At 35.6% G+C, this 13192-nt stretch overlaps 1 pseudogene; it reads right to left on the bottom strand.

Annotated features, from left to right (window-relative positions):
• LOC149560175 (arogenate dehydrogenase 2, chloroplastic-like) overlaps positions 1-8604 on the bottom strand; it is a 39912-nt pseudogene extending 31308 nt beyond the window's left edge.
• Between the last annotated feature and the right edge of the window lie 4588 nt (positions 8605-13192).

Here is a 13192-nt window from a genome sequence, read left to right as displayed (position 1 = left end):
AATAATATACAAATTTAGAAACACCCAGTTCAGCAACGTCACTAAATAAAGTTCAAGAACCTCATTAATTATACATAACACCCTTACCTATTAAATACAAGTGTATTGTATCATTATTCTAATATATTTGAAAACCCTACCTTCAAATACCCTTCCTTATTGACTAACCCAAAAACAGCATCATACTTGTCCTCAAGCATGAGAAAGTAAACAAGACGAAGAGGTATATATTACAATAATAGATAAGACGTCTATTATTAGTTAATGGTTATCTTGTAAATATCTTAAGCTTTAGTTTGCTTTCGTTTTTTGCTTTCTCTGGAATAGAATGTTTCTATTCTTTACGATCGTTTCGTAAGGAAACATCGTCTCATTCTTTTGTATAAATTGACCTTTCGGTCTCTGTTATTAACAAGCAAGTATTTACCAATTACCTCGTAATATGGTATCAGAGCCTAGTTCTTGAACTTTTTGAAAAATTTATAATTTCATTCGAAATTATTTGCTCAAATTTTTCGAAATCCAGCTAGGTCTCTTTTCAGAAAATCGTGGGAAGATTTTTTTGTTTTTGCAAAATCTGCAAATTGAGGAAAATCGTGGACGATTTCATCTGCAACTCGCAATTTTCTTTTTCCTACTCGTGTTTTTTGAACTCACGTTTGTGGCAAAGGAACTCACTTTTTTTTTGTGCTAAAAAAAAAAATGACGGGTTTTCTGATTTCGGCTCAGTGAGAGATGGCTTGCGTGTTCAAGTCCACGGTTTGTCAAGGGCAAAAGCAAAACCGAGACCTCTGCCAGTGAAAGACAGGAGCAATAATTTTTTTTTTTTAAAAACGTATAGTTTTTTTTGTAGACGGTTTTTTGCATTCGGCTCTGCAAACTCACACCGTTTTTTGGTGTTTGTTCAGCACACTCTAGCCCCATTCGTCCATGCACATCGATCCTTGAAGAAAAATCTGCCATTTTTTATCAAGAAATCTGAAGTTCTTTCAAGCTTTTTTTAGCTAGGGCCATTTTTTTCGAAACCCTAATTTTTGGGGTCAAAAAAATATTTTGTTTGCAGATTCTTGGTGGGCTTTTCGAGAGCTCAACTGGGTTGTCGTCCGTTTTTTCTAGGTGCCTCAATTTTTGTGCCTCAATTTTCGAGCCAGCGGATCCAAAAAACGACAGCAGATTCTTTCTGGGTTTTTCGAGCTCTCTTCAAGGTCATTCTCTGATTCTTTTGGGTCTTTCGTATTTTTGCCTCGAAGAACGTGCCTTCACAGATTTTCACAATTTTTCATTGAAAAACGTGCCATGGCATCTCTGACAAATATTCTACTCGAACATAATTCCAAATTCAATGGTCACAATTATGGAACTTGGAAGCAGCGCATCATCGCAATCTTCGAATATCGAAACACCGATCAACTTGTTCTGGGTGTTATGCAGCGTCCGACTTCTCCGAGTCCTAATCAAGATACATGGGATCTGAACAATCAAGAGGCAGTAATGCTTCTCAAACTATTCGTAGCTAATGACCAGCTTTCTCATATTCCATCCGGCAAGACAGCTGCCGAAATATGGACACATCTAAAAGGTCTTCATGAGACTTCCGACAAGAGCTGAGCCTTCTTTCTGAAAAACACTCTGTTTTCTATTGTCATGGATGAGCGCACCTTGCTCCAGGCACACCTGAATCGGATTCAGGAAATCCGTGATCAGTTACTTGCCATTGGTCGCAAGATGGAGGAAGAGGATATTGTGGTAATCACTCTTCGGAGTTTATCAAAATCCTATGAGCATTTTATCGAGACTCTCAACATCACATCTACTGGTGTTGATCTAAATTTCACTGATCTCTGCACCCTGCTACTTCAGCAAGATCAGTGGAAACAATAGTTTGGTAGCAGCTTTAGTTCCACCTCCACTGAGCAAGCCTTTGCTGCAAAATCCTTTCAGAAGGATAAGGGCAAATTTCAGCAACCATCTCAGCAGAGGTCTTTTGCTCCAGCATCCAATGGTACCAGAAAGAAGAACATTCAATGCAACTACTGCCACAAGTATGGTCACATGAAGGTTGAATGTTGGAAATGCTTAGCTGCCCAATCTAAGCAATCAGGTTCGCAACCCAAAGCAAACAGTGCAGAGCACACTAAGCAAGCGAAATCTGCCTTTTACGCCTTCATGGCTAAAAGACCCATAGATCATGCGAAGTCATCTGCCTGGTACATTGATTCAGGTGCCTCTCGATATTTCACTCATGCAGAGACTGGTTTACTGACTACCAGCCTTATTCAGATTCTGTTATTTTTGGTGGTGGAGAAGAGTACACAGTTATCGGTAAAGGCAACATTCAGATTCAGTTTGTCGGGAGGAATCTCATATTCCTTGATGTGTACTACGTTCCAAGGATGGAACTAAATCTACTCTTAGTCAGTCAGTTGCTGTGACATTCTCCACACTTGGCAGTCACTTTCAGTTCACATCAGTGCACCATCACTGATCGGGCGACTAAGTCTACTGTTGCAGTTAGTCTTGAGGATCATGGTCTTTTCAGACTTACTGATTCTGGTGATTCTCAGGACTTAGTTATGGCTGCTCGGCGATCTTCCATCAGCACACTTTGGCATCAGCAATATGGGCACTTAAATGTGCATTATCTCTCACAACTTGCTCGGGATGAGCTTGTTCTTGGTTTTCCAGAGATTCAAACTCAACACCTTGGAGTTTGTGACGCATGTCAGGCTGGGAAGCAACATCACACACCTTTCCCCAGTGACGATTCTTGGAGAGCTTCTCAGGTACTTCAGCTTGTTCATGCTAATATCTGTGGCCCTATGGCCACTCCTTCTGTTCTTGGGTACAGGTATTTTTTGTTGTTTGTAGATGATTTCAGTAAAAAAATGTGGGTGTATTTCCTTAAAAAGAAATCCGATGCATTTATTGTATTTCAGAAGTTTAAACCCTTAGTTGAAAAAGAGTCTGGGAAATCTATTATTACTCTTAGATCAGACAATGGGGGGGAATTTTGTTCTAATGTTTTCTCCAGCTTCTTGGATACACATGGCATCCAACGCCAGTTCACCACACCCCACACGCCACAACAGAACAGTGTAGTTGAATGTCGAAACACGACAATCACCGAGATGGCTCATTCCATGCTCGAACACAGACATGTTCCGAAGCGTTTTTGGGCAGAAGCAGTTAACACTGCAGTTTATCTATTGAACCGGTCACCCACAGTGGCAGTCAAAGGTAAAACTCTGAAAGAGGCCTGGTTAGGTCGCAAGCCCAGAATCAGTCACCTGAAGGTTTTTGGCTCTCTTGCTTTTGTTTGGATCCCTGATGCTTCGCGCACCAAGTTGGATGCCAAAAGTCAAAAATTGATGCTTGTTGGATATAGCAGTCTTCACAAAGCCTACCACCTTATTGATGTTCAGACATCTCGTCTCATATACAACCGCGATGTAGTCTTTGATGAGCAGCAAGGACCATTCATGCCTGTTTCTCTTGTTCCTGATCCAACAGACCAGCCTATGCAGGTTCATGATTTGGGAGTTCGGCTTCCATTATGTCCACCTGAAGGGAGGGCTCCAGTAGCTCCTACAGCTCCAGTCATGCCAGTGATACCTATACAGACACCTCCGACTTCTCCTACAGGATCACCTCGTTTTGAAGATGCTTCACTTGAGTTTGATCCAGATTCTTTTGATGAGGATCCTGCTGATCAAGCATCTCCTAGTACTACTGTTGGTCATTCTCCTCTCCGGCCTAAGTGGTGGGCTAAGACACTTGTTGATCTTCATGATGATGAGCTCATTGATGGGAGAACTGGTCGAAAAAAGAGCAAAACTACAGATTCTGTTAACTTTGCTCTTATGGCCAACATTCACAGTGTGTTTGAACCTCAAACATATTTCAAGGCTAAAGGAATTCCAAAGTGGGAACAAGCCATGCAATCTGAACACCAGAGCCTGCTGAAGAACAACACTTGGGTTCTTTCTGATCTTCCCCCAGGGAAGAAACCCATTAGCTGCAAATGGGTCTACAAAATCAAATACAAATCAGATGGTACTTTGGATAAGTACAAAGCTCGTTTAGTGGCAAAGGGCTTTTCTCAGCGTCAGGGCATTGATTATGAGGAGACCTTTGCTCCTACTGCAAAGATGAACACCATCAGATTAGTCCTAGCCATAGCAGCATAGTTTGGCTGGAAGGTCCATCAGATGGACGTAAAGAGTGCTTTCCTGAATGGTGGTCTCCATGAAGAGGTCTACATGACGCAGCCTCCTAGTTTCAAGGTTGTTGGTAAAGACCATTAGGTTCTCAAATTGGTAAAAGCTCTCTATGGTTTGAAGCAGGCCCCTCGGGCATGGTACATCAAGATTGATACGTACCTCAGTGATCAAGGCTTCAAGAGGAGTTCTTCAGACTCAAATCTCTACATCAAGACTACTGACAGTGACATTATCCTTCGCAGCAAAGCGTGTGCTTCGTTATGTAAAGGGCACTTCTAATTATGGACTTCTGTATTCTCCGAGTTCTAATCCTAAACTCAGTGGATTCACAGATTCAGATTGGGCAGGCTCTGTTGATGATAAAAAGTCAACATCTGGATATGTGTTCAGTTTGGGATCCGGTGCAGTCACATGGACCAGCAAGAAGCAGCAGCGAGTTTCTCTCTCTTCTACAGAGGCTGAATACAGAGGGACTATTAAGGCAGGATGTGAAGCTGTTTGGCTTCGTCGGATGCTTGGAGATATGCAGATGTCACCAGCAGGACCGACTACTCTGTTTGTTGATAACAAAGGCGTTATCAAGTTAGCACGAAATCCAGTCTTCCATGAACGAACCAAGCATGTGGATGTTCATTGTCATTACATACGACAGCTGGTTGAAGATGGGACTATAGATCTGTAGTATGTTCCTACCACAGATCAGATTGCAGACATTCTCACCAAGCTTCTTGGTCCTGATAAGTTTGTCAAATTCAGAGGACAGCTTGGTGTGTTAGATAGATTAACCATTAAGGGAGGGTATTACAATAATAGATAAGACGTCTATTATTAGTTAATGGTTATCATGTAAATATCTTAAGCTTTAGTTTGCTTTCATTTTTTGCTTTCTCTGGAATAGAATGTTTCTATTCTTTACGATCGTTTCCTAAGGAAGCATCGTCTCATTCTTTTGTATAAATTGACCTTTCGGTCTCTATTATTAACAAGCAAGTATTTACCAATTACCTCGTAATAGTATAGACATTAAACCAGCACACTGCTCCTGAGAAATACAAAAGCAGAAAGAAATGTCTTCACAATCCACCAAATGATGAATATGAGGTTGAATCTTAATGTGTTTGATTAGGCTGTAATTAGGCTGTACTTCAACACTCTTTATTAATACACAAAAACAAAGTAAGGTTATGGTAAAGAAGTTGAATATCTGTCAAAATTCTAGATAATTGAACCACTTCACATCTGGGACCCCCAACTGTTTTGCATTCAACTTCAATTGAAGATAGAGCTATGATTTGCATAAGCTTACTTTGCTATAGAATTGCTCTTGAACACAAAGAGAAGAAAGACATAGCCAATAGTAGACCATTAAATATCAGCTAATCTTTCCCAATCAGAGTTTATATATCCAATCAAACCAAAAATTGTTGCACTCATAAAGCATGCCAAACTCAAGATTGCTTTTGGCATGCCACAATATTCAATTTGTGACTATCCAATGAAAAAAAAATAGTTTTGACAAAAAAGAGAAAAAAGTGTGGCTAACAGAAAAGCAAAATTCCAATCTAGTGGTTGTAACATATATCAGGTTGCCCATTTATATAGTTACTCATTACTCAGAGATGAATTATCAAAATCTAAAAATTCTTCAGATGTCCATAGTTGAAGGCAATGAATTACAACATGTCATCCCAAAACATTCACAAATGGAATCATGGCATGTTTGATCTCAACCATGAAGATTGGAGGATCAAAATTGCCAAAACTTAACACCTTGGTAATAACATAAAAGGGTTAGATCAAACATTCCAAAAGCCACACACAAATCTGATTGTGTTCATTAAATTGTAGTGTCTATGCTATTTAGAACAAAAGATCATCAGCATATACAATAAAAATCACAATATCACTACCATCACTTTAGGCCTAAAAGGGTTAAAAAACTCCTAAACCAAAATATTTAAACATTTATCAATTTCAATATTCTATGCTTAAGGAGCCTACGCAAACCCATACAAGGACTTAATCAACCAACAAAAAAGATGTTCACAACCATAACCTTAAAATCCTCTAGCTACGCTATACAGACCTCCTCATCTAAGCCCCCATTCGAGAAGACATTTTTGACATCCATAGAAATACACCTTCAACCAAACTAAGCAACTATGGAGAGAAATAACCAAAATTGGAGCATGTTAGTAGATACAAAGTTCTGATCAATTGAGCTATATTCCTTCCTTGCTCTATTTCAATTTTTGTTAAGTAATTGAATGTGGTACCCACTTTGTTCTCCACTTTGGCATTGGAAGTCTCCAAACATTAAGACAATAAAGCTTAGCCTTCGAGAAGTCACATCTCTGGGGAGTCATCACAAACAAACAAGTGTAACTGTTGGCTAACACTAAAAGAAGCCAAAATGGACCCCACTAAGACCATTAGTGAAAGAAACTCCTCAACTTTGTTCAACTTTCTACTTTCACAATTTTATTTCTGTTGCCGACCAATTAATATTTGGAAAAGGATTCTCAATCTATCTAAATATTCGTGGTGTTGAGGAACCCCGTTTTGCTTATTCAACACCAAAGGCAAACAATATTTAAAATGACCAAATCATTGCTACTACAACATGGATCAACCACTGAGCCAAAATGTCCATGTAACTTAAACTTCTTATCGGACTGGTATAATATTAGCAATTTGCAGATTGTAGAGTACTAATTTCTTATTTGAATTTGCAGATTATTATCAGACTGGTTCTTGAATGAATCTGAATTATAATGGCAATGAAATATATATTCAAATCTGAATATTTAATTTTATCTTCAAGTCTGAAATTACCGATCTGTACTTAAGAAAGCATTTATCAAATTCGATGATTTTCTATTGGATATCGGTGGGTATATATAAGTGTGTTATGGGACATGTCATGAGAGGACATGTCCACTCATGACATGTCCTTTCATAAAGAGACACAAGGATTCCTAACAACTCCTCGAAGAGTCCCGATGTTAATTGAGTTTGATTTGCAATAAACAAATGCTATTAGAAAGTGGCCAAGCTGCATAAACTTGAATGGATCATTTTGCTTGATCCAATTATAATTCAATATGAATATGTTTGATCATTACTTGATTGATTCTATGCATGAGATCATCACTCGATCTACACCAAGAGATGAAGAATAATATTATAATCTGTTAATACAGATTTCAGTATACTTAATTTGATATATAGAGTTCCAATTGAATGCAAGGATAATTGCTTTTTTCCAAGGTATATGAAATGATAATTCTAATTAAGCACAAGAACTCTGTATGTGTGCATGTATGTCAGTTCACGCTGAAATACATACATATATGCACATATGTATATAATCAATATAATCAATAATCCTTGTATCTGACCGAAGCTATTATGTATCAACACAAAAATACCAACACATTGACACGAACATACCACATCCTTTCGACCCTTCTACCATGATCCTGTAGTGTTTGATCTTGTATTTCGTTAGGTAAACTTTCTAACTATTTTTGACATCAAATTCCATTTTCAAATTAATATAGAGCATTTAAATAATTGAATGTGTGTACATGTTTATTGGCACCAAAAAAGAATGTTATTCATTTTGCATTCTTATTATTGAATTCCAAAGAAACAAAATTGCTATCTTTGATAATCTTGAAATAGACTTATCTCATGGTAACATATCTTCTCACTTTGCTCACTTGTATTCTTTCCTTAATGTCTTTTCAATTTAACATTTCTTACATGGTATCAGAGCTAAGGTACTAATCCTTGTTTGAGTTTCATGTGTAGAAAGTTGTCAATCATTGGAGCTCACCTTATTTGAAGACTTTTTTTGAACAAAGAGTTTTTTGTAGTTTCTAGCTCATTCCAACATTTTTTGTGTGCAGGATTTATTTATTTTTTTCTTTCCAATAACCCCCTTTGGAAGGCTTACCACCAAAGGGTTATTTTCTTGGAAAATCCTCTTTTCCTCTCTTGTTTTGGAAGGCTTGCCGCCGCAACAAGAGGATCTTAGCACTATTTGTTGCAGGCTTTATTAATCTAATATTCTTATTGCAAGTCTTGCATTTATTTGTAACTTTCATTAAAAACTCTCATTCATAAATATTGATATATTGTTATTTTATTTAACTTTTCTCTTAGAGAAATTTATTTTATCTTATTCCAACTCATCTGAAATAAAATTTATCTCTGTACTATCATTCTTCTAACTTTTTTTTTTAAATTTAGCTCATGCTCGTATCATATCTCTGATTATAAAACTCTGCTCACAGCCAGCTGTTGCTTTTTCTTTAAATCTTGTTTTGCTGCCCTTTGGTCTGTACGACCTTCCATAGGTGGCCAAGATCTTCATCATTGTCGTTCTTGGTACCTCTGTTGTTTTTCATCCTCTTATGCTTTTCATTTTCAGTTTATATCTGCACTTTCTCTGTTTAAACTTTATCTCACCAAACCATTATATCTGTTTGTGATAGCTTTCATCGTCCCTTCACAAATAGAGTCTCCTTTATTGCCAAGCTGTGGTATTTTGTTTTTCCCTCTACTTCACAGCCATGACGCGCAAATTTCTACAAATTGTGTATCAGAAATTTTTCCAAATCAATTATGATTTCATATAATTTCTTGGAGAGACTGTCACATTCAATATTTTTATTCTTTGTTATGTCATTAGCAAGCCATCATTATAGTTTAACTGTGTAATACCTTCCCCCGAGAATCTTTTGTAAATTGTAACGTTTCTGCCAAAAATTTGTAATCAGGACTCCTTCCAGTCGCTTCTTCCATCTTAATTGTTTTTTTAACCATTCATGTTAGTCGCTTTGCAAAGTCACTCATTCTTCTAACCGACCAGACAACCTATTCCATTTTTACTTCAAAAATGTTGGACGCCACAAGCTTTTCTCTTTTCGCTCCCATTCAAAATTGGGTTTGTCTGAATCTATGATAAATAGATATCCTTAATGGTACTGAGATTGCCGCTTTCATTGTGCTATTGTTAGACATTTAACGTTTATCCTCGTAGACCATTCAAAATCGCATTATTTACCTTCTCCCACAATTCGCAGTTCCAAAGCTTGCTGAGAACGCAGTCAATCATTGAATCTCCAATACTGCTGGTTTTCAATTTGTTCTATCGATCATGCTGCCAGGATAGGCATATTCAAATTTTAAAATTTCTTAGTAACTTAACAGGTGTAGTGGATCTGGCTGTCATTGCCCTTGTTGCATCTTGTATTGCTTCCTTATAATTTGCTCAATAATTGTTTAGCCTTATTGAGGAACCTGCTACCAAAAAAAATTCAATAAACAGAACAAAAATGTTAAAAAAATTAATATATCACTCTCACATAGAACCATTCTTCATTATTATTTCTGCAGCTTTTTTAACGTCTCTGCCAGCCGTGTCTATTGCTCCACTATAAATCTGTCGTGTGCTGAAAGTCTGTTAGAGCAGCTGCAACGTCCCTTTCCAAATGAGGCTTATCTTTCTTGGTCAAGAATTCAAAACTCTGGTCCAGAATTCTATCAGTGAAACCATTTTTTTTTCAAAAACATTTCATACTTGAGTTTTATCGCATCCTTTATGCTTGACCCTCTCAAGATATCTCTGATTCTACTTTTTCTTGCCCATATTGATTTTGTCTTCATTGATTATCTGAAAATAGTTAGGATGATGTCTCATTTGATCCTTATTTTGTTGACTAAACTTCAGTTTTAACAGTGCCAGTACTTGCATAACAATTAACGTTGTACTCTATTTGTCTAATATATTTTATTTGAGACTGTAACTAGATACCTTTTTATAATGAAATATAACTATCATGATAATGACACTCTTTTGAGAGTACGTATATAATTATTTGCACCTTGTTGCAGCCTAATATGATAACGTTATGGCTAAATCTCCCTTCTCCATTACTCGTTCGAATATTTTTTTTTATCCTAAAAATATTTCAAGGCTTATTTACTTTTCCTTAAAGTTCTCATTCAAAGTTATTCACTAGCAACACGTGGTCCTCTTGAACTTAAAGTCTTATGAGAAAAAGGCTCTAAATATACGTTCTTTTGACTTAAGAAATAAGCCACGTTAGTTTCTTTAGTTTAAAACAATAAGTTTTTTAAAAATAAAATATAGTTTTTAAATAAAACCTTCAAAATATTAACATTTATAAACACTTGTAAAATCTTTAAAACTATTTTTGATTTTATGTTTTTGAAAAATATTACAGTTTCTTTTCATTAACTTAACATTTAATTTTTATAAAGTTTTTTTTGCAAGGAAGCTTTTCCTGGAATCTAATTGTTTAAAAAAATGTCTACATTAAAATTTCTACCTTATTAAATTCTTCTTTTGTTTCCATTTACTTATTGAATCAAATTATATTTGAGAGGAAATAGCCTTGGTCCCAAATCTATCATGCTTCAATTAGTATTTTGAATTGTTCATGACATTGACTTCTAATATTGAATTTTACTACATTGAGTCGGTTCTATAGTTTTTTTTTAAAGGAGTAAAACACTTGGTGAAGCTTAAAAATTGTGTTAAAAGTATTTGTTCAGATTTTTTAAATAAATAAATAAACTCTTTAAAGATTTGATTAATTTTAACTATAGACTTTTAATTAAGCCTTTCAAAACAATATTTTTTTATATAATTTTATTTTCCTCGTTAAGAAGTATATTTAATCGTATTAAAGTTTTTTTTTCCAAATTTTATTATTACAGGGGGATTTATTTATTTCCTCGAAGTTATTCAATATTATCACTTACACTTTTTGTGTGACTTCATACCATGACATTTTAGGTATATTGATTCGAGTATATATCGGTGCACACATATATGCTCAAATAAATATACACTATGACTATGATGATTAATATAACTATGTAAAAGTACCCATGTTCACCTTCGATCAAGTTTCTAACCTATATACATACATTTATATATTTCTCATTGCTCTTCCAATTTATCTTTACATATTCCCCAAATTATTTGGGATTATGATTATCATACACAATTGACTTCAATTTTTACTATGTTCTATTGATTTGCACATAGTTGCAATTTTATGCTTTTATAGCATCTATTTTTACCCATGTTGGCATTTTATGGCTTACACCACTGATTTATATGTTTATTAGATCTTTTTTGTAAGTTGCATAGGGAGCCAAGTTTTCAAGGTTAACTATAAAGAGACAAGTAATTACATATTATATGTATAGTCCCATTGCCTTCATTAAATACTAGCATGCTCCCAGATCGTGGGCTTTTTCACGCCCATCTCAATAAAGAAATTGCTCTCCTAGTCAATTGTATTGCGTGACTAAAAAAGTATATGCAGTATCACTTGGCCACTATCTCCTTCACTATCAATGACATTTCTTTGATGTTGTTTGTTCAAGGATATTTGTCTTTATTGACTGCCTATAGATATTTTATGAGTCTATTGTAATTATAAAACAGTTATATTCTTAATCACCTTTGGCCTTCCTCAAATCATCGTTTAATAAATTTATTACTATCTTCTTTTATTTCAAGGCCTTTCTTTTCTGCAAATAAAGGTCAGCCTACTTTCTATTCGTCTTATTAATGTTATGCTTTCTCCTTTTGGCATAAGCCAACCAAAACATTTACATGGTATGTCAATCTGAAATGGTCAAAGAAATAGTCAAAGCTTTCAAAGATAGTGAAAGCACCCAAACATTGTCAACATCAGCTTATTTTCAAAAATAAGCACAACCAATTCTCAAGAGGTAATTTATCAAGGTTTCTTGATAGAGAGACAATTCAAATCCCTCTATTACTTCCTTAAAACATACATGTGTTGAATGTTGAATTAAGTAAACTACCATCTCCAATTTTTTGGTGTGCCATACCCCAACAAACAAGACTATATGTTGTTTAGGGGAAAAAGGGAGACACTTTAATAGGACTGTAGATTTCCGCTTTTTTGGTTCACTAAGTCATTCAAACATATACGTGAGGGTAAGAGGGAAATCTCCAAATAGGATTCCTCTTTATAACCAAAACTAGATTAGCTAGGACCCAAAGAAGAAAGGGCGCCAATTCCAATTTTGAATTATAAAGGAAAAAGCAATACCAAGAAATACTGTTTGGCACTTATAGGATAATGTGTATGCAAAATTGAACCAATTGCTTAAATAATGTATACCTAGGTGCTAAGTGTATACAATCAGCCCAATTAAGATATAAATCTAGGGTAAAGATATGAAAGGAAATAAAAAAATGAAAGACTCACCTTGAAATATGTAGTTCATGTATTTTAGCTCTGAAAGTCGCAGATCCAAGCCTATTTCAGAATATCCGACTATGGATTCCCAAATGAAATGACGAAAGTGTTACATCCCAATTTTTGCCTAATTAAAATTGCTCATATAGTCGTTGAGTTTTCATGTGAAGTCAATTGACTGTTAAAATTAGTTATAATCATGTGAAATGGTAAGGTGGTTAACCGTTATGATTTCATGTAACAATGACATGTTAGATAATCATTATGATGTTATTATATTTTTATCTTGAAATATTGGAAAGTTGATTATTCATTCATGGGAAGTGAAATGGTAGTTAGTCATTATAATGTTTTATGATTAATAACTTGTTAAAGTAATTGCGATTGCTTGAGGAATATGATATTATCGTGGAGAATTTCTGCTTGTAGGAGCACGTCAAAGGGCGGGAAGCATTGCCAAGAAAGGAATTGAGCAAGGGACACCACTTCACCTATGCGTCTACAGGTATGAATTCTATCCACCAAGGCTAAGGGGTAAATAGCTAGGCAAGCAAGAGTATACTAGGGACTACCATGAACTACCCGGTCTATAAATATGAATTATTAAAATATCACTAAAAATTCAATTAAAATATGTCACCTTATGAATTTGACACTCTCAAAGCTTCGTGCAATATAGTCATGCCTTAATAC

Source organism: Cupressus sempervirens, chromosome 4 (genome assembly GCF_028749045.1).
Source record: "Cupressus sempervirens isolate cs-2001-9-10 chromosome 4, ASM2874904v1, whole genome shotgun sequence".
Lineage (NCBI taxonomy): Eukaryota > Viridiplantae > Streptophyta > Pinopsida > Cupressales > Cupressaceae > Cupressus > Cupressus sempervirens.
The sequence above is the reverse complement of the archived record's forward strand: the minus strand, read 5'-3'. Positions and strand labels throughout refer to the sequence as shown.